The sequence below is a fragment of the Cataglyphis hispanica genome, chromosome 8 (genome assembly GCF_021464435.1).
Source record: "Cataglyphis hispanica isolate Lineage 1 chromosome 8, ULB_Chis1_1.0, whole genome shotgun sequence".
Taxonomy (NCBI): domain Eukaryota; kingdom Metazoa; phylum Arthropoda; class Insecta; order Hymenoptera; family Formicidae; genus Cataglyphis; species Cataglyphis hispanica.
In genome coordinates, this window is record NC_065961.1 from 4993087 (window position 1) to 5013732 (window position 20646).

General features: G+C 37.9%; 1 long non-coding RNA gene across 1 annotated transcript in view; it reads left to right on the top strand.

The window, feature by feature from the left end:
* The first annotated feature begins 246 nt into the window (after positions 1 to 246).
* LOC126851506 (uncharacterized) overlaps positions 247 to 20646 on the top strand; it is a 125349-nt gene continuing 104949 nt past the window's right edge. Inside the window, exon 1 of the long non-coding RNA XR_007687678.1 lies at positions 247 to 1273. This is a non-coding gene — a long non-coding RNA (uncharacterized LOC126851506). The remainder of the gene's footprint in view (positions 1274 to 20646) is intronic.

The window sequence follows — 20646 nt, forward strand, 5'->3', positions numbered from 1 at the left end:
TTGGTCATTGACGTATATGAATCACTCATGAACATGCGCGTCCGCTAATCATCCAACTGGAATTATCGCTCACGTGATTACGTGACGTAAGGATTACGCATTAGAGAATCCTAGAGAGTAAACGATCGACCAATCACAAAGACTAGAGACTCGGAGAATTCTCGACTGTGATTGGTCGAGCGTTTACTTCTTAGATTTTTCCGTCTATGTTTAACATGCGAACCACAGTCACAGAGACTTCGTCGAGATTATTAGCCTTGGCGAGTGGCTTGTGAACCCCTTTCCGCGTTTTCGCTAATTAGTAGTCGTCGAATGTCCGTTACGTGTAGACGAAAAAACGAATTCCGGGCGTGTGGAGGAAAATATCAGAGACTATCACCGTTATATTCACATCGAGATACATATTTCGCGGATTAAGCTGATCGATATTTAATCGATATGTGAATATCGCGGAGGCTCATCGGATTACGAGTGCCTTGGCGAGTGACGTGTGAACCTTTTCCTGCATTTTTGCAAGTTATCGAGTGTCCGCCATTACGCGTAGATGAATTCCGGGAGTGTGGAGGAAAGTATCGGGCACGATATCATCGTCGCGTCCTTTTCACGTCGAGAATAAGTATCTCGCGATTGTGCGATCGATATTTGATCGATACGTGAATGGCGGTTAGCGGAGACTTCCTTTGGCGTCTCTGTTCGACGAGCGTCGTAATCGTCGTTGCCGTGCGAATTCTCTGCGTCCGTTAGTTTTCGAATGACGATCGTCTCGTACGATTACGCGAGTGTAAATATGACGAGGACGAATCACTATCGCAGTTACGGCACCGTCAGTCATCGCGAATGATAATCGTGTAGCCGCGAATCGCGGGAGTGCCGAGAAAAAGTAACGGGCGTGAAAAAGTATATCGCGATTGTAACGTACGTATTTGAATCTAAAGTGCCGCGAGTAATGGCGAATAACATGTTACAACGGATCCTCGCCGCGTATAGATGTCGTGTCGGGAGTGCTAAATAAAAGTCGGACGATTATTTCGATTAATGCGAGCGTGTAACAGTGAACGAATGTCGCGAGAGAAAGTACAATATAAATATATCGGGAGTGCCGGAAAAAGAGTATCGCGGCATACTTGACTAATATCACGACTGTGAGTGATAATTAATGAACTATCCAATGAACTAATTCAATTAAATATATGATGGATCGTCAATAATCAGTTTCGGACAGAAAGGCCAATGAATCGGATGACGAGAAGGAAACGACAGGACTCACCGATTGGTGAGTCATATAATTATGATTATGATAAAATATTTTATATTTAATCCGTGATAAATTTGTATTATGTAATAATAATTCCGTTTTTATATGAATACATATTACTAAAAAAATATCTATTATAATTTATGTAGATATAATATGTTGGCAAAATATTTTTAAAATGTGTCAAAAATTAGATTTATTTTTCCACAATTTTTACATTATTTTATTTAAATAAGTAATTTATATAAGTGTAATGCATGTATATATACCGATATTAAATTTTTTATTCTAAAAAATATGACCGGAATTATTTATATAATACTAAGTAATATATTGTATTTTTATTATTCATTAAGTAGTAATTAAATAATTGAAGACAATATTAATATATTTATAAGCAATATCTCATTCAATAATTGACAATTATTTATTAATTTTTTTACGTTATATAAAAAATGCAAATTTAAAAAAATTGAATAATTACGATATTAGATGTTAATATAAACGTGATCAAGCTGATTTAATTTGTAACGTAGTAAACATTAATTAATCGCCGATATTTATTGTATATAATCATTCTATATAATCCGTTTATGAGCAGCAAATCGTTGCTCACAATTAATACTATAATATAATATTATTTATTTAACCGACAATTTAACCAGTAGTTGGTTTTGTATAACATTGTAATTATGGCGAATGTAATGCAAATATGTGTAATCTTTCATGTACAATCTCACATATAAAAGAGTAAAGATAAAACATAATTTTCTGCTAAATCATTTTTTAGTAAATTATTTTTCAATAAATTATTTTTTTCAAAAGATCGAGAAATTATTTACGTAATATTAAATAATATATTATTTTTTAATTTTTAATTACTACTTAAAGAATAATTACTATTAATATAAATAATGTCTTATTCAATAATTGATAATTATTTGTTAATTCAAATATAAAAATATTTTCCCGATAAAATTGCCAAGCTGCTTTTTCTATTATTAATTGTATTTAAAAAACGATAGAGACATATTATCTTATTCTATCCGCTTTAAGCAGTTGATATATTAGCGAGGGACGATGTAGACAATTTATTCATCGAGATCGGATAAAAAGTTCGCGCATATATACGTTTTAAAGTTAATTATAGATATCTCTGTGTATACGTTTTGGAATTAATTCGTATCGACATTTAAAGGAGATACGCGACAATTCAGATATCGTTAAAAGTCGCCCGGTAATCGTCGAGCGTTAGCGACGAGAAAATAGTCGCGCGCTGCGATTTAGAGAAGTGTTCGTGCACAGTAGCATGATACGCGAAATTGACAAGCACACACTCCTCTCGCACTAGGATCGTTTCATTATTCAGAGGGCCCGTATGCAGTAACACGCGTCCTTTCCGGGATTCACGTGCAATTGAAGCAGCCGAGCTGGTAGTCTGCGTACGTGCTCGGTGTTTTTTTCCCCTCGTAGCTTCATTATGTATAAGGTGGTGGACAAACTGCTCTTTCTCCTTACCTTCCACTCAGATTGCTCCTCCATTAAGAATTACTGATCTAATCTATCTCATTTTTTTTTTGTGACCAAATTTGACAGTTTCCAATATCGCGTCTTATTTTGTATAGCGGGGCAAAAAGTTATCTAGCTTCTTTCTACTTATTTCTATAAAATTTTTGTCCAGCGGTTGAAAAAGTGTTTTAATAATTTTCGATATAAGATTTTTGTAAATTTAGAATATTAATAAAATTCAATATTAATAGAATATTATCAAGTTATTAATAGAATATTATTTTCACGAGTATGGCTATTTTTATATGAAAAGGAGATGAAATTTGTCTTACTATATATATATATATATATATTGTATACAGATACTTTTAAACGCTATTATAAATACGATGTTGTCGCCTGGGCAGCAATTTAAAGAGACGGTATTTTTTTTTATCATCGCATAAGAAGCTTCTTTTCCGATCGTCGTTACTTTGCATTTTTTCTTCACGTCGACGATTCTCGTTTGATAATAACACTGATCTCAGCAGTGACTATAATCTTATTACACTAGCCAGGTTATATTATATCCAAGCTAATGTAACAAGTAAACTTCAAAGAGTACTGGACCGGATAACCGACGATTAAGGAGCTAAAACCCTTGTAGCAGGGAAATTAATATTGTATACGTTCGATAGCGCGATCGTTAAACGGACGAACAGCTGATTCAGTTTTATCGTCAACTTTAACAATTCATCGTGAACTTTATTTAAACTGTATATATATATATATATATATATATATATATATATATATAAAATATTTAATTTATAAAATATTTAAAAGATTATAAGAATACAATATTTCGAAAAAATAAAATGATATAAGAAATGGAAAGTTATTAACGATAATAATAAATTGTTTAAATATGTTTATTAAAAAAAATATTAAAAGATATAGAAATGATAATTTTGAGAAATTAAGACATTAAGTTTTATTATTGCGATATTTAATTTTTTAGAAGAATAGATTGAGTTGTAAAGTCTGGCGTAACAGATAAGCCAGAATTACGCAGTACTTGGAATTAGTGAATTTTTGTTAAATAATATTACAGTACATAATTATGCAGTACTTAGCGAATATTTCTTAAATAATGTTACGGCGCAATTTGCTTTTAAGATAAGCAGATGCGGCGGATAGGTATAAGTTAGAAATTAACCTGCGTCGGCGTTTGCGGTTTACATAAAGTGCGCGCAAAGCGCTTTGCATGCGTGCTTTGCTCGCTTTTGAAGCAACAAACTTGGTAGTTGACTGCACGTGAAGTGGCGGAGAGAAGTTTTTAAGTCGCGCGAAATTTCGCGCCCTTGCTCGAGTCGATTACGTTTCTTTAGAAAGAAAGAGGGAAGTGCATTAGTTCGACGACCATATCTCGGTTTATTGGTTATCGAGTTACGCACGGATATCGTGGATCCATATTACGAAGTCGTAAATTATCGTTCAAACTCGCTTATATTACTTTTCATCTCCAAGATTTTTTTTTTTATAAAATAGTTTCGAAAAAAATGAGAGGCAAAGCAATTCTTTATTTAGCCACGCTGTAAGATTTAGTAATAATTGTATGGGAGATAATTAATAATATAATTGAAATTATTATTTCTTAAACAATTTCTCTAAAAGATCTGAGATTATTACATTGGTTTATTTTAATATACTTTTCGGACATTAAATTGTCATCACTAATATTACGGGATATTTCGAAAAGTTTCCTGACTGGCGTAAACGAGAGGGAAGTTATTAATCTCTAGGGTACAGGGAAAGGTACGGAAGTAATGTCTCTTAGTTTGCACCGCGTTAATGTGCCCGCGCGGAAAAAGAGAGATCAACGAGAGATAAAGCTCGGGTATGGAAAATTCATACATTTCAGATCTCTTGTATCCGACCACTTTCCCGTTGTTCACCTTCATTCCTTTTTCTATACCGCCTGTCTCTTTTTCCGTCATCCCTGTCGATTCTCCTCACTTCCTTTCTATCGCCACTCTCTCCTTTCTCACACCATCCTCTCGTCGAATCGATAAAGGCGTCAGTTTACAGGAATACTTTTACCTCACAATTGTGTGCATGACGTAATATCGTAAATAACAGTTTTTCCTGAAAAAGGGAGCGCGCGTTTCGCTCAGAATCGCCCATTAAAGAAGATATAACGTAAACTCACAAACATGTATAATCTACACATTTTTGAAAGCACATAAATTTTTAACATAATTTTTGATAACTTTGAGGTGATGAACTGCGATCTCTTGTCAAATTGGATGAAACCGCTATTTTTTTTTTTTTATATACAAAATACACACCGGTTGTTGTTTGGCCGAGATCAGTTTGGCTTTTATCATACCAATTGACACTGATTTTATAATTAATTAGTCGATGTTGTTCTGCGAACGCGAGTGATCGCGCGGGGTATGGTTTGACTAATTAATTAATATAATGACAGCAGTCGATATAAGGTCGCCGTTGGATTTTGCATGTATATTAGTGATTTGCGTTTAATTTTCAAAGCAAGATAATGTACACAGTTGATTAAGCGCGCAGGATATACAAAGGCCGACACACATGTTTGATAAAAGCCGCAGTATACGCGTGACAGACATCTTCGGACAATGAAATTATCGATAGCGAATTTTTTTTTTTTTCGACAAAAATCGTAAACTTTTCGTCGTTGCGGTAACATAAATTACTCGAGGTCGTGAAAAAAAAAAAAATAAAAACGTCGCGTATTTTATGCAAATTTTTTCCTCTGCATTAATTGTATTACGAAAGAAACATTGAGACGTTTCTAACTAGATTGGAGTCGGTTTTTACGATAACGCGTTTTATTTTATTATTCGTACGTGCCGTGGCTCTGCAAGCGAGCCGCAGCGTCGTAGCGAAGAAGTTTTTAAATGTGAATTAACAGTCTGCTAGCACACCGGCGTGTCACGGGAATAAGAATAACAAAAATCTAGATCTCTCGTTACGGGTGCCTGCTCTCTTGCTCCTCCTATACGTTTCTTCGAGGCAGGCAGGACGAAAAACTTGGCGCCGGCTTTGGCGCGACCATTAAGTCCTTACCGGGGTCAGTACCGGGGGTAGAATACTTTGGTACTACCTGTGACCCACTCTTTGCCAAGTCGTTGCAAAGTTTCTCACCAAGCGGAACTCTTTATAATTCATCGATTCCGCTCGTTCGAAAGTGTTTTCGGGACGCGATCGTTACTACGTAATCAAAATGGCTCATCCCCCTCGTAGAGTCGCGATTAATAATAGCGCTGTTTAAATTCAATATACGAACGCATGCGCGTTCTTTGAAGGTGGAAAGAGCGCGTAATCAGCGCGTGAAAAACTACGCAAATACATGGTGCGACAAACGAGTCTGATCACGTAAGCGCGTAAGTTTTTTTATTTTCTTTTATGTGGAAGTTTTCTTCGCGATATAAGCATAATACGCATTTCGTACGAGCGAAGCGAAATCGTAGCAAGTTGACAACTGTATGTAACTTTGCCTCTTTGTGTCTTTAATTAATACAGGGAAGCGCAGCCTTTGGTTGGGGAACGTGTCTATAAAGACGCCAAGACGATAACTTTTATACATGTATATATACATAAAATAAAGCGGTGAAATTAAGGCTCGGATTTACACTCGGAGTTTTATGTCGTGGACAGACGAGAAGTTCCTTATTAAAACGAACTCGTTACGAACTCGGTCGGAAAATTACCGAGCGCGGTTGAGAATATTCGAATAATTTTTATTGGATCTTTCCGGGGGCGACTCTTTAATTCTCGCTCGATTAATAATTCAATTTCTTTTACAGCGCGATCTCTCCGACTCGCCGATTTTGTTGATTCGTTTCAAAACCATATCGCGATTTGTCTACAATTTTTCTGTCCCTTTATCCATTCATGCACGTCCCCCTAGCTACACCGGACACTCGCAACACGATGTTGAATTTGTTTTAATTAATTTGCTCTGTCATACGGTCGCGTACGAATGGACGAGCGAAAATCCTGCGTGCGTAACGGGAAGCGTGCGTTTGATGTGCGTGTTAATCGAGCCGCTGCTATCAGCCAAACGGCCAGCAAAAAGAGATCAGTCGCAGCTACATCGCGTAGCAAATTTAATTTTTTTCGCGTGTGCGCGCCTTTAGTTTATTTTACACGATGCCTACGTGCGTTGTTTGTTATACACAAATGTTAGGTATATCGTGTTTGCTTTCCCAGTACGTCGCATTGCGCGAAGCGACGTGTCCGCTGACTGGAAATGATTAAAAAAAATTTCCACGTCATATATATATATATATATATATATATATATATATATATATATATATATAGCCTATATCGCCCATAAATATACCCTCTATATAACCGACTATAGGCGACAGTATTTTCAGCATCAACACGTTTCTGACTATCGATGTAATTGAGTCGACTAACCGGTAAAAAGAGATCAAACACACAATAGACAAATACAACAGCAATGCGCGGAAATTTTTTTCTATTTTTTATAGCATGTAAAATATAATGGATGAATATCTTAAAAAGCTATTAGAATTTTCCTGTGTTTCAAAATTCGAGAAAACAAAAGACTACAATTCTCCGCTTTCAGACGCTAAAAAATTCATATTCATATATAATATTTAATATTTATATAATATATAAATTTTTGTCAGACTTTCAATTATATTGTCGACTTATTGTTAGCAAGATTTACTGAGAATTGCTAGCAAGATTTACTAAGAATTTATTAAGTGATGTCACGGAAAGTATGTGGGATACATTCGCGTAGTGGCTTGCTGTCAGATTCCGGAGAAACGATTGTGGCGTGATGTGTGAAAAAGTGTGCGTCGGTTACCACACGATCGATATACGCACGACAGGTTTCGATGGAAACGGAAGCACAGATAGCCTGCCTCTTTACGGAAATGAAGCAATCGCCGAGAGCCGGCGCGGCGGTCTTATTGCCGTCCCAGATAGTCGTAACGCCAGAATGCCATTGACACCTTCTCTCCATCACGCGAAATAAGCTCGAGCTTCCAACCGGGAATAGAAATTTATGCGCCAGAACGGAGGCACGTAAACCTCCCGGCTGACCAATAAAAACTACGTACCTAGTCGCAGTATTTCAGGAAAATGTAGCGAGAACAAAGCATCGCGAGAGAGACGATGCCATAAAAATTCGTGCCTTGTCAAGACAGATTGATTCAATCGTATTTTTATCAGTATTCAACGATAATACTGATTTTCAATTAATAAATATCTCGATTATTTCGTGAAGGAGCGAAAGTTGTTCGTCGCTGCCTGTTCTTTCCATTAAACTGGATTCCTCGACGATTTGCGTGCACAAACAAGGGATTACCATTCGTATTCGCTGAAACGAGGTCGCAGATTTCTCTGTCTCTCTCTCTCTCTCTGTCTGGTTCTTCTGCCACTTATTCATAGAATATGTAAAGAGCCACGCGCACAAATGACCTCATCTCGGGAATTAATGAATAGACAAAGGGAATTGTGGAGCCATAGGTGGGTCACGTAACGGGGATAAAATTTTATTTCGATTGATCCTGAGGAAAATCTCTGCGATTTTCGTAACGACGCCGTTCGATGAGCCGATCACACTGACATGTAATGCATTCACCGCACTGCAGGGAGCGTTTCCTTTAATTTTTTTTTTTTTTTCTTTTCTTTCTCACCGCACCGCCCACCGACTGTAACGGGGATGAAAAGAAAGTGGGTGAGAGGAGGACGAGCGAGAGACCGAGAATGTGGGAAGATAAAGAGGAAACTTTTCGAAGCACATGAAATACTTGGCACTTCGGAATTCACTGATCTCTCCGCGCGCGCGACGAGGTAAATCTGTCGACTAAAGAAAGAATCTTTCATCCTTCACTATTCTCCACCTCTGTCCAACTAGAGTTTAATCAAGATCTACTCCGAATAACTGAGCATCTCGCATATGGTTAAGAAAGGCTGCTTACTTTTTTCTTTCCGCATTTTATTCGGGGAATTTTACTTTTTTTAATCTTAAATTTATAAATCTATTACATTTTTATTTTTCGTATTTATTCTCCAAATGTTTATTTTTAAGTAATTTAAAATATTTTCTTTTTTTTAATTCTTAAAATTGTGTTTTTAAATGATGGTTGATTCATTTTTAGCATACATTTTGTTATTTTAGATTTTTAAAAAGCCGCGTTATTTATGAATATTATCATTTATGTAATCTTTATTATTCAGTGTTAAATATGAAAAGTATCCGATTATACAAGCATAGAAGCAATTTTATTCAGAAAGCTATCCAACACAATTAACTTTTAATTTAATTTTCTGCTGTGTTGGAAGCTTTTTTTTATATCAACTGCATAGAATAAATACTAATTTTGTAATTGGAATAGAAATATGATCGCATCTAAAATAATAATGAAACACGGATATTGATTTTTATACGAAAATATATCTTGTAATTTAAAAATTGACTTTGCTACACGACTATTAATGGTGTGAAGATCACTCTAAATAGCAACGATTCACTTTTCACGAACGTATCAATGATAGAAATAAAATTTAAAAGGAAAACTTGTTTTATTTTGTGCATTTTTCTCCATTTTAATTTTTTTGAATAATAAATATCAATCATATTTTCCTGATATTTTTACATTTAGTTAGCAACATATTTAAAATTAAACGTTAAAACATTGCAAATAACATTCAATCATAATTTTAAAGACAAGTTCGTCTGGCTAGTCTGTAATATAAGAGAAATTGATCTTGCGAGGCACATTCTCAATAAAATCAGATTTATCTAGTTTAGCACGTGAACCATTCATCCATCGTGTTGGCCGGCTAATGCGGAACGTTGCGTCTAGACATGTTTAATCGATTGTCGCTTTAGGAAAGTCGCGCTGTATGCGATGTGTCGATTAAATGTCTCTCTAGGATACAACCGGCGTCGATATGTGTATAGATATTCGTTATACACATGATCTGCCTAATGAGTTGGTCGAGGACGATTTAGAAGGAACTTTCCTTGCGGAATGTCGTCGCTACTACCGGTTGCGTCGTAAAGACGGCCGTAATGTCTATCCAGTGGACACAATGGGCCATAGTCGCGCGCGTTTACCGCTAAACGCGCGACCATTTTCTCCTAAGTTTTAGTGCCACATTTGGAAACGTTCGTGGGCGGATCGTAAATAAAAACTCAGACTCCAGGTGAGAGCGTTCGCCGCTCGACAGTCCAAATGCGTCGCGACGATGAAATATCATCGCACCTTATGTTCGCGCGAAAAATTTTCTGCATTACGAGACTGTAACTTTTATTTCGCATCTTACACGTATATAGTTTCGCTAACGTTATCTTCGCCCAATTTAGACTCGTTGTATTCTAATCGGTATCCATGTCACATAATAACAATAAATCATTTTTCAATTTTTCATTTATTATATCTCGAAATTATTGATCTGCTACGCATTCTGTCATAATTAATCATTCACATTATTCTCAGTAACAATATCTTCTGTTCGCATTGAAACTTTAAGAGTCTTTTCGCTTATCAATTGGCGATATTTTCAAGTTGGGATGAAATTGCAAAAAAAAAAAAAAAAAATCAAATGTTATATTCATGAAACAAGGAAAAATGCGAGAAAGTTGGAGGCTGCAAAGGAGCGAAATTGGGATAGAGAGAGAAGGGAAAAGGGAACGAGTTGCATTAGTTAATTAGATCGAGCAGGAGGCGTGACGTCGTAATTAAAGCAACGTGGCTTTACCTACCACGCTTACCTGCCTGCCTGCCTGCCAACCTGCCTGCCAGTGTTCCCTCCTGCCTGCTGCCTACAGCACTGCCTGCCTGCCACGACAAAGTTATTAATTGCTTCCTACCATTCGAGCAATGCTTCGCGCAAGCAAACCCTCAACCCCAACTCGGCGCGCGTGAAACGTTCGCTCGATCCTCTCCCTCGCTCGTTCAACATCAACCCACACGCTCGCGTAATCGCTACTGCTATTCGTCATTGCGCGTTTTCGCTTGCGAAGAGCATTCTTCTAATGGACAGCTTGCCACTGCCACGGTTTCTTGATGGCAATGCATGACTAGAGTGAATCGTCGACACAGTTTTTTAAAGTGGCAATTTAATCGCGTGAATTGTTTGCCTCGTATTTTCATTGCGTATCAATTTTTACGAGATCACTCTATAGTGTAAACTATGAAAGTAAATTATTATTAATAATTATTTTTAATAATCATTTCTAATAATAATTATTAATAATTATTTTTACAATTTTTTCGTAGAGAGATATTTAATTTCCGAGCCTATATCTTTTTTTTTAAATTTCTATTCCATATCGAAAGACACACGCGAAGAGACGATTATGCGATTTAGTCGAGATTAGTCGAGATAACATATTAAGATGAGGAAGCTTGTTATGCAATCGGAACAATTTACATTATCGCATCCATTCCATGAAAATGCATCTTCAATATCGCATTTGAATTTCCCTCGCGGCACATTTGCGAGACGCCGTTTCGGAAGCTTTTAGGTTCCGGCGCAACAAGAAAATGTCGAGACTAGAGTGCATACAGTATCTTAACTTCCGTGTATTATACAGCGAACTTGCCGAAAGTTGCCTTATCAATCATCACGCGGCGGAAACTTATAGAAAACGCCTCGCGCGTCTGCATCGTGATTTATAATCTTCGATAACTTTTGCGTAAAAACGGAAGACGTCTTGCGCATGAGAAGCTCAACTTCGTTGTATCCGTTTCTGTAGGAGATGTAGTCTTTTTTTTAAATATATTTTTTTATTTTATTTTTTCCTAACGCCCACGGTTAAAAGGCAGACGCCAGACCGACCACCTGCGGGGTCGGAGATAAAGCGATAACGTTGACGGGCGAGATCCCGCCGCCGAGTGCATCGCCGATCCGAAGGTAATTTTATCCGTTAACTGTTTGTGTATGTGTGCGCATGTCGGTATCGCCATTAAAGCGCAATTTTCAGTGGTAAGGCCAGGTAAAAAGACGGGGGGGGAGCTTTTTGTAACGTCGCCGTCAGGTGCGCACTCAGGTAAGTGGATAAGGATGACGTCGCGGCAAGGTAAAAGCACGGATCCAATGTACAGATATTATACCATGTGTATCTTTGTGGTCTTTTTCCAGCGCGTATAACATTTTGAACTATTAATGTATGTAATTTCGATTAAACTGTTTAATTTAAAAAACTATATTTATCTCTCTGCGCGTGTGTTTATAATAATTACGATATTGTTTATACAAACATTAGTGATATATATTGCGGTTTGCGCATAAATCATGGATGCCACGGAAATAATTCAGTAATTTAATGCTTTATGCGAAACGATGTTCGAACCATCGTTGCATAGTTAAACAACACAATTTTATAATAAATTGGTAATCATATGCAAATATATTTCGCAAATATATATTTTGCAAGCATATTTCACGTACATATAATTATAGTATGTATTTATCTCAAATTCTCATATTTTGCACAAATCTTCAAAATTTAATAATGGCGTATATTCAATCGTATTAAAATTAATCGAAAAAAGTCAAATGCTCGATTGATTCGCTTCGATCGATCCCCATCTGTAAATCACCATGTAAATCGAAAAGAGGCCGCCCCAACATACATACCCGGCAACGAGCCGCGTAAAAGAGAATACTCTATTTTTTACGCGTTTCGATCTCGCGACGTGGCGTTCCAATCAATAAAAGAATAGTTTCGAAACAATTCAGCCCTTTTTTTGTCGTTTAATTTTTCAAACTTGGTCGCTTCCGCGCTCCGTGCTTGTTGGCACGGCAAACGCGCGGGACACATTGCGATCGTACGTGACATGGACGTGTCGGCGCGATTGGCACTTACGAGTTGCCTCGACGATTGCGTATCACCGTCTCTGCACATAGAGTTCGCGTGTATATGAACAGAAAGAGAGCTCGTTGGACGCATAACGACGCAACGAAAACCAATATTCACGCCTGTACATGCGCACTGAATTCAATCTCGCGTAAATTCGCGAATGAGTAGAGCATCATTTCACAGTTCCATTTCCCGCAAGAACAAAGAGAGTACAAAATTGCGCTAGACAGATCGCGAAAATGTAAATTCCGCTATGGATGATCCAGAAAGAATGAACGCAGAAAGAAGACATTTCAGAAATTTCTATAGTCATTATTGATAGTTAAATATTTCATGTATTTTACATATTTTTATTTTTTAGATATTTTAAATAATAAATGTTGAATAATTTTTTTGAACTTTTTTTTTATCACTATTAAAATAGATCGACATGTGTTTCGTATCGAGGAAGGAACTGTATGTATCCAAGGTAATTCAATAACATCTGCTGTGATTTCTCTCTCTTATGCAAACTGACGAATTATTGTGCGCCAAATGTCATTTCGCGCAGGGGCTGTGCACGTTTTTCCCTGTGAATAAAAAGCACGATGGAGAAACCGTTGGAAGCTCAATGATTTGCCGTATCGCGATTTATCGTAGCTAAGAATCGAGCAAGATTCAATATGCTATAATCACGCGCTTCGCTTCTCGTCGCGTTTGCAATCTATTTTCGCATTATTGTGCGAAATCAGAGGCATTCGTTGACACTTGAAGTCACGAGTGACTGAAAGGCTGCTGCGTCGATGCTATACTCTGCATGCAGCAAATCGAATTACTGTCTGCGAATAGCACAATCCACGGCTATTCGATCGACGATTGAATTATTTATTTAGAATGACGTTATTTATGATCGACATAAATGCTTTAATTCAGCTCAAAATTAAATGGGGTCGAATATTGATTTACTTTTCTTTTTTTAAATACTTTAAACTCTGATGAATAATATATATTTGAAAATCTGACTTATATAAATTGAAATTCCATATAATATATTCAATGTTTACCCCGTTTTAAGGGTACATATTTTAGTAATACAATACATTCAATGTATTAAAAAATTAAAATTGTCTATTCTATTCTATTATCGATTAAAATTATCTACACATTACTAATCGGACATTATACTAAATTATTAAAAATATCAAACTTAGCGATTAAAAAATTTAATATTTATACTCTCTTAAATCAAATTTAATAAATCTCTCAAAATATGAAATTTGAATCAATTTGCTTTACTTAGATATATACATATATAATGTATTTTACAATCTTAGTAAATAGTTTTTTCCCTGACATTTTTTTCCTGAGCAAAAACAAGCATAGCTCTATCGGGACGCGACGGGCATATCGCGATATTCGATAGCTCCTCAATCGAGGATACACGAGAGGGGATGGCGGGACAATTTTCAAATGGTGGCACGCGCCGCACACGCGGCGGCACACGCCCTATTTCACGTTTGACATCGGCGTCGTCACGCGTCGGTCTCTTCGTGTAATTGCAGCGATGCAACGCTGGAACGTGTGAGGGAAAGAGGAGGAGGAGGAGGGAAGAGAGGGAGAGAACGATGGGATACAGAAGAAGAGGGCCGCCGCGACCGAATAGTGATTTACTGCGCGCGGAGAATACAAGCGTAGCCAAATATCGATGTAAACGGTACTGATGCGTTGGAAAACTGGATTGACGCTCTCTAACGGAAGCTGTAAATAAACGCGTCCGCGCGTTTGAAGCGTGTATGGGAGGATACGTCTGTATGCGCGTGTATGTACACGTATATCGCGTTATAAAATGGCGAGTAAATAGGGGGAACCGGCCGTTCGTCGATTTCGAGACAATAGCGAGACGGCGTGTGCCCATCGTATCAAAATTTTTATTTCAAATCGATAAAAATTCTATTTTTACGCCCATCAAACAGATCAGATTGAAAAGTCTCGCGCGCGTTCGCTTGTTTAGGAAAGACTGCACGATATACTCAAAGCATGTAAAAATAACGAATAATGACGTTATTCGATATGCGTGATTGACATGGGAGAAAAGTTATCGAACGTTTGCGAATACTTATACGGAGTGTAGAGATATCGCTTATTTCGATTAAGTTATAAATAAATTTGTATTCGTGCCCCATCCTCCTCATTCATCTATCGATCGTTTAGCGTAATTAATATTTTAATGCACTTCGAGAAGTGTCTCCTTTTATTTAATTGTTGTTAATTATATTTTATTTCCCTTGTAGTTTGCATTAATAATAAATATTTGACGCGCATTTATTTTCATTGCGGATCTGATGCGAAATTTGGATATCTGAGTTTTATTTGTTTAATATGAAGATTTACATTGTCAGCATTAAATGAAAATTACATAGCTACATTTAGCGCTAAATATACAGAGGAATATGGAACAATGGTATTTTCATTGCATGTTCCGAGCTAAATGTAAAGGTCTAATTTTCATATTACGTTGACATGGAACATAATCTTCATATTAGATTCATGAAAGCCATTATAAAGGAATGAATGGCTTGTCAATTTAATGGTCAAACATTTAATCCTTTCCCCGTTTCAGTCAGTAAATCTTTATCGATCGAAAAACGAAGAAAAGTTAAATTTGGCGAATAAACTCACGCCGACGATGCAATCGTGGAAGTCGGGCAACGTCGAAAAAAAAAAAAAAAATCTAACAATAACCGCTAGCGTGACAACTTGATTTAACTCTTTCGCCGGACTAGGCGGTAGAGGTCTTTTCGCAAGAAACATGATTTATTGACGCAATTCGGGGCACAATTGTGGATCGCCAAGCTGTCGATCCGGTGGTTCGCAACGCCATGAATCGATGTGGAGGCCGGCCGGTTCGGCGAGCGAACGTCATAAAAAGTCATCAAATGATTCGCGTTAAAGATTGAATGTATTGGCACGCGAGTAAGAAATTTCGATACAGTAATGGAGGATACTGTCGGAAGCGGCTGACGTCTATATATGTACGTGTGTGCGTGTATGTACGTGATGTTGTACGACTGAAGCCAATAGGCCGGCAGCAACAGCTGTTAGCGATTGTCCGTGGGAATTGGGGTGAATAGCATGGTCGCTTCGATTCCCAAGAGTCCCGGCGCCAAGTTGGACCGATATGAAATTTGATAACCTTAGGTCCTCGTCAAGACCTTCGTTTCGAAGGGTCCCTTTGCCGTTCATTTCTCCGCTCACGCTTGCCTCTTTCCTTCGCTGTCTCTTCTCCTCCGTCGGCTCTCGTTCTAGAAGACACTAGTGCCCGTGCCAAAATCAATTTCGATAAGTAGCCGGCCGCCAATTCTTGCGAGACACGCTGACATACATATCAATTTTTTTTCCTATAGCCTCTATTAGTTTCAATCTAAATCGAAGTGGCTTCATAATTTATTTATCCGAAGGGATTATTTTTGAAGCAGAAAATAGTGAATGAAGATGAAGTCTTCATTCACTGATGAAATCTTATCATTTTCATATCGCATGTTTTTTTTTCGCACGTATATATTATTATCGCATGTTTAATATCAATTTTGAAAACGAGAGAGTTTACAGACAGATATTTCCAGCTATTTATCCAATGCTCTTTTACATAATATAATGCGTATTATTATCCATAACTCTCTTGATGGAACACCGGAATTAATTAAATGAAAAAAAAAAAGTCGAATAACCTAGTACTCTGTACCGGGGATAAGCTTTATCTCGCTTACTGTATGAAAGTGCTTCAGCGACGGTTGCAAAGTTTTTCCCGGGGATAAAGGACCGTAAAAAATTTCATGGGTTTGAGCGGTCGCAGTCACTATGCGCGTTTTAAGCGCTACGCTCTAAAATTCAGTTCCAACATTGACCGTGCTCCTCTTCTCTCCGTTCTTATGACGACGCGCCATGCGCGATATTACGATCGTGCAAATGAATTTCAAAGGGCACTCGGTTGCATAAAAAGCGCGCGATCTTATCTCTTAACTTGTTTGAAACTTTAATCAATCTTTTTTTTTCTTCGATTTGATGCGCGATCGATTGGGTATTATCAGTAGGTCACAATAATCTAGCGAAACATGATTGAATCAAAATTCACATTATTTATAATAAATTATTACATCATAAAATTTGTAAGGCTATGCAGACCACCAAATGCAGCCAGTATTATATTTTGTAAAATTGTATCTAAAAAATATAACTCTTCATGTTTATATAAAAATTTAATACATCACAGAAATATTTATTTTTTGCTTAACCAAGGAAATGAGATCTCTAAATTTCTTTTTTTTATTCGTTTACCTATAGTCTTCATCATCATTGACGAAGAATTTCGAACGTGGTTATAAATTTGACACGAATATCTTTACTAAATGCTGACGTAAGAACGAGATATGTTATGGCTATCCGAAATGGCTCGCTAAATTGCACCAGCGAGTCAATATATATCATGGACGACTATACCGTATCGTATACTCTTGCCGCTTCTTATGCGCTTCCTAATCGCTCCCCGTAGTGCGCAAAAAAATTTAGCGAACGGAGATATGGATCCCGCGGAAAGTTAGTTTCGGATATTCAGTTTATTGTAATACAAAATTCTGTGCGCTGTTCAAAGAATGCATAAGATATAAAGCTTTGCGAGTCCCTTTTCGGAACCTCGATATCTAGCCGCACTGAAGGAGTTGAATAGGAATCTCTAAGTGCCAGGGGTAAATTTCCTCTCGACGGCCGTATCGCTCAGCGGCGACGATGAAAATCGCATGACGGCGCACGATGCAATATTTATCGTCATCGCTTGAAACGCGAGCACTTCCCATTCGCAAGCACGACGCCCTTGAGAAATAGACGCTCGCTCGGGCGTTGCACCATTTGTCCGGCCGATATCGGCCGCACGCTGGATATACCTATCTATAGCCTAGTGCTTCGTTTAATTTTTACGAGTATACACAGATATCTTTCGATCTATCTAAATTCTACATACCCGAGAATTAGATGTGGTAGCAAATTTATTTTTACGCCATTTATTTTACGTACAAGGAATTATTTGTGTAAAAATTTTATATTGTTGAACAAATTTATATTTTATGATTCTTTTTCTCGACATATCCCGTTGAATATATTTTCTTCCCCAGCACCGTTTATGTAAGCGCACACTTTCTTGATTTGCCTTTTCATAACATAGTGGAATAAGCCCGGGCGGAGGGCAGTTGAAAATGGCGGTTGAGATATTGCAGCCGTCGATTTTAGATATGAAACTCCATCTACTGGCCCTAATCTCGTCCCATATTTCCTAGTTGGCCTCTCATATGATTTCTTATTACGCGACTATTCCCCCTGTTAGATAAAGGATCGCAATATTGCGCCCATTATGCGACGATTATCAACACATCGATTCGTCCATACGCATCTGTAAGCGGTTTCGACGTAATTTCGAGCATATCACGATGAGGCGGCGTGTGCTGATACCTGATGACGATTCATCGGTAATTTCCGCGAAATTTCCATTGTTTATTGCCTGAAAATATATACACGATATCCTTGCCGGCAACGCATGACCACAGACGAGCGTCGCGTTGTCATTACGTTATGACCGAGGCAAAAAATAAATATAAGCGGAATTAAAGCAGGACGTGGACGGGATATCGGGGAAGAGGATAGCAATAAGCCCTCACAAAAGTGGTTATCGAAATAAATGGCGTACGGATAAAGTGAAATCAAAGCCTTTTGAGCCCGCCCGCGCACGCTTTTTATGCCGACCGTGGCGCGACGGGTTCGGCAAAAAGGCCACACGAGGGATCCTGGGCAAATCCATTGTGTTGTAATCTCCGTTTAATTACATTGTCCGGTCCGATGAATAACACCGGCGCCGCCGACCGCTTTGTTCTCATTTCGCGGTTTTACAGATTTGCGTGCCGACCGTAAAACGCGCGCCGTATGCTACACAAAACACGCGCGCGCGCGCGCTTATTTTTCGATTATAACGCGCGGCGGGACTTATCATAATTCATACGGTGGTAGCCATTTCGGATTTCGCGCCCGTCGGATCGAACGGAAAATTAGCGCCGTGACGTATTATCGGTCGACGCTATTTCGGTATTACTCCGGCCGCATGTGTACATAACTCGACGCGATGTACGATTCGCGAGCGTACACACTCGAGTGCATCAATGCTCTCTCGTTTCCACTGTACCTTCAACTCGTGCGCTCGCGCAAAATGTTTGCACCGGTCGAATTAATGCCCCCGAGTGTATAAACTTACATTATTACGTGATAATAGCAGTAATAATCTTGTGAATCAGGAACGTCTGTCAAAATACATATATTCGGAGAGAACTAAGAAAATAGGGATCTGCGAGATAAAGGAAAAGAGAAAGAGAGAGAGAGAGAGAAAGACGAATGGACTGAAAGATCTTATGTATGGAGCAACAGCATGCATAATATAACCGGCCGTTACTCGCGATACATCACTAGCCACGCGAAAAGCAGAATGGTACTCCATCCTTTCGCGATGACATTGTATAGCGAGCCACGACAGGCAAAATGCCTCGAGGGGACGGTTGCATCTCGCTCCTCGATCCGTTTTATTCCTTTTTCGAATTGCGCCAACACAACACAAAATGTCGCACGTACGAAAGCATTTTACGCGTTTAATTTCAGCGTTGTATTTTATCGTATTTAAATTAAAGTTTTTACAAATACTTTTCAACGTAGTTTTGTGTTACACTGTAGAAATGCAAATAAATGATACAAGTCATTTTTTTATATGCAATTTCAGATTTCTTTTAGAGCCGTGATTGAAATATCGCAATATTTATTAAATGCGCGTGTCATTGAATATTCTATATGATTTTCAGGACTTTGGGGATCTCTATCATGTTTATTCGCGAAATTAGTTGCAGTCGCGCAGTTCTTCGATTTGTACGTCAAAGGCGAGCGGTATCCGTGACGAATGCATATCCGTGGAGTATAAACAGCGAAAGAGCGTGGGATAGACGGAGAGAGGCGAGGAGGGAATAAGGGAAATGCCGCGAAACTCGAGCAATTAGAACTAGTGAAGGCCGAGTATTCAACGAAACTGCGCTTAAACTTGTTCCTCTTTGCTCGTCCCCGTTGATTACACCGAGGCTACCGAGAGACAGAGAGAGAGAGAGATGCGTACTGTGCCAAGATCGTAATTAGCGTATCAGAATTTTCAGCAGCATCCTAAATTAAAGTACCGAGACCGTTACGTAAATGCACTTTATGGTAGGGCAATATCGTTATTCTTCGCCTCTCCCCGCATGTACGATGCATTGCAGAAAATAAATACTATCAATTATACGCGACGAAGTGTCGAAAGTTTGACGATAAATTTGACTTTATTGCGCGCGATCTTGTGCAGCAATCGTGGAAAGTTTAACGAGAAGTTAAACTTTTCTTGGACATAAAGACATCGTGAAAGATCATACATTTCCACTTTTATTGAAATTTATCGAATTAATTAAATCTAATAACTCTGATAATTTTTATTAATGTAATAAATAAAAGGATAGATATTATTTTAAAAAGAAGAAAAATAATAACGAGAAATAGAGAAGACTATAAGAGAATTTTATTTACATATAAATTTTAGGAATTAGAAAGGGGAAAGAGAGGAGGGGAAGGGAAATAAAGAGACTGAATTCTTGAGTGTTCAACGGTGATGTTATTCTAAACCCACCTTTAAATCGCCTCTACTGCATCTTTTTGCGAGCATTGCACGAATAGCGGGCCTTAATTCGTAACCGGGCGCTGATTGCACGAATAACATTACCGAAATGTTTACGGGAGTGAAAAAGCGAGAGAAACATGCGCTTCGAGATGCGCCGAGTCTGCAATTAAAATTCCACCTCGGTGGTGAATGCGCGCAAGCGCGAAATTCATTGCGCTCGAGCACCCTTACGCCGCTGATATGTTTTTTATCCTAGTCTATACTTATATATATATATATATATATATGTCTTCTATTATC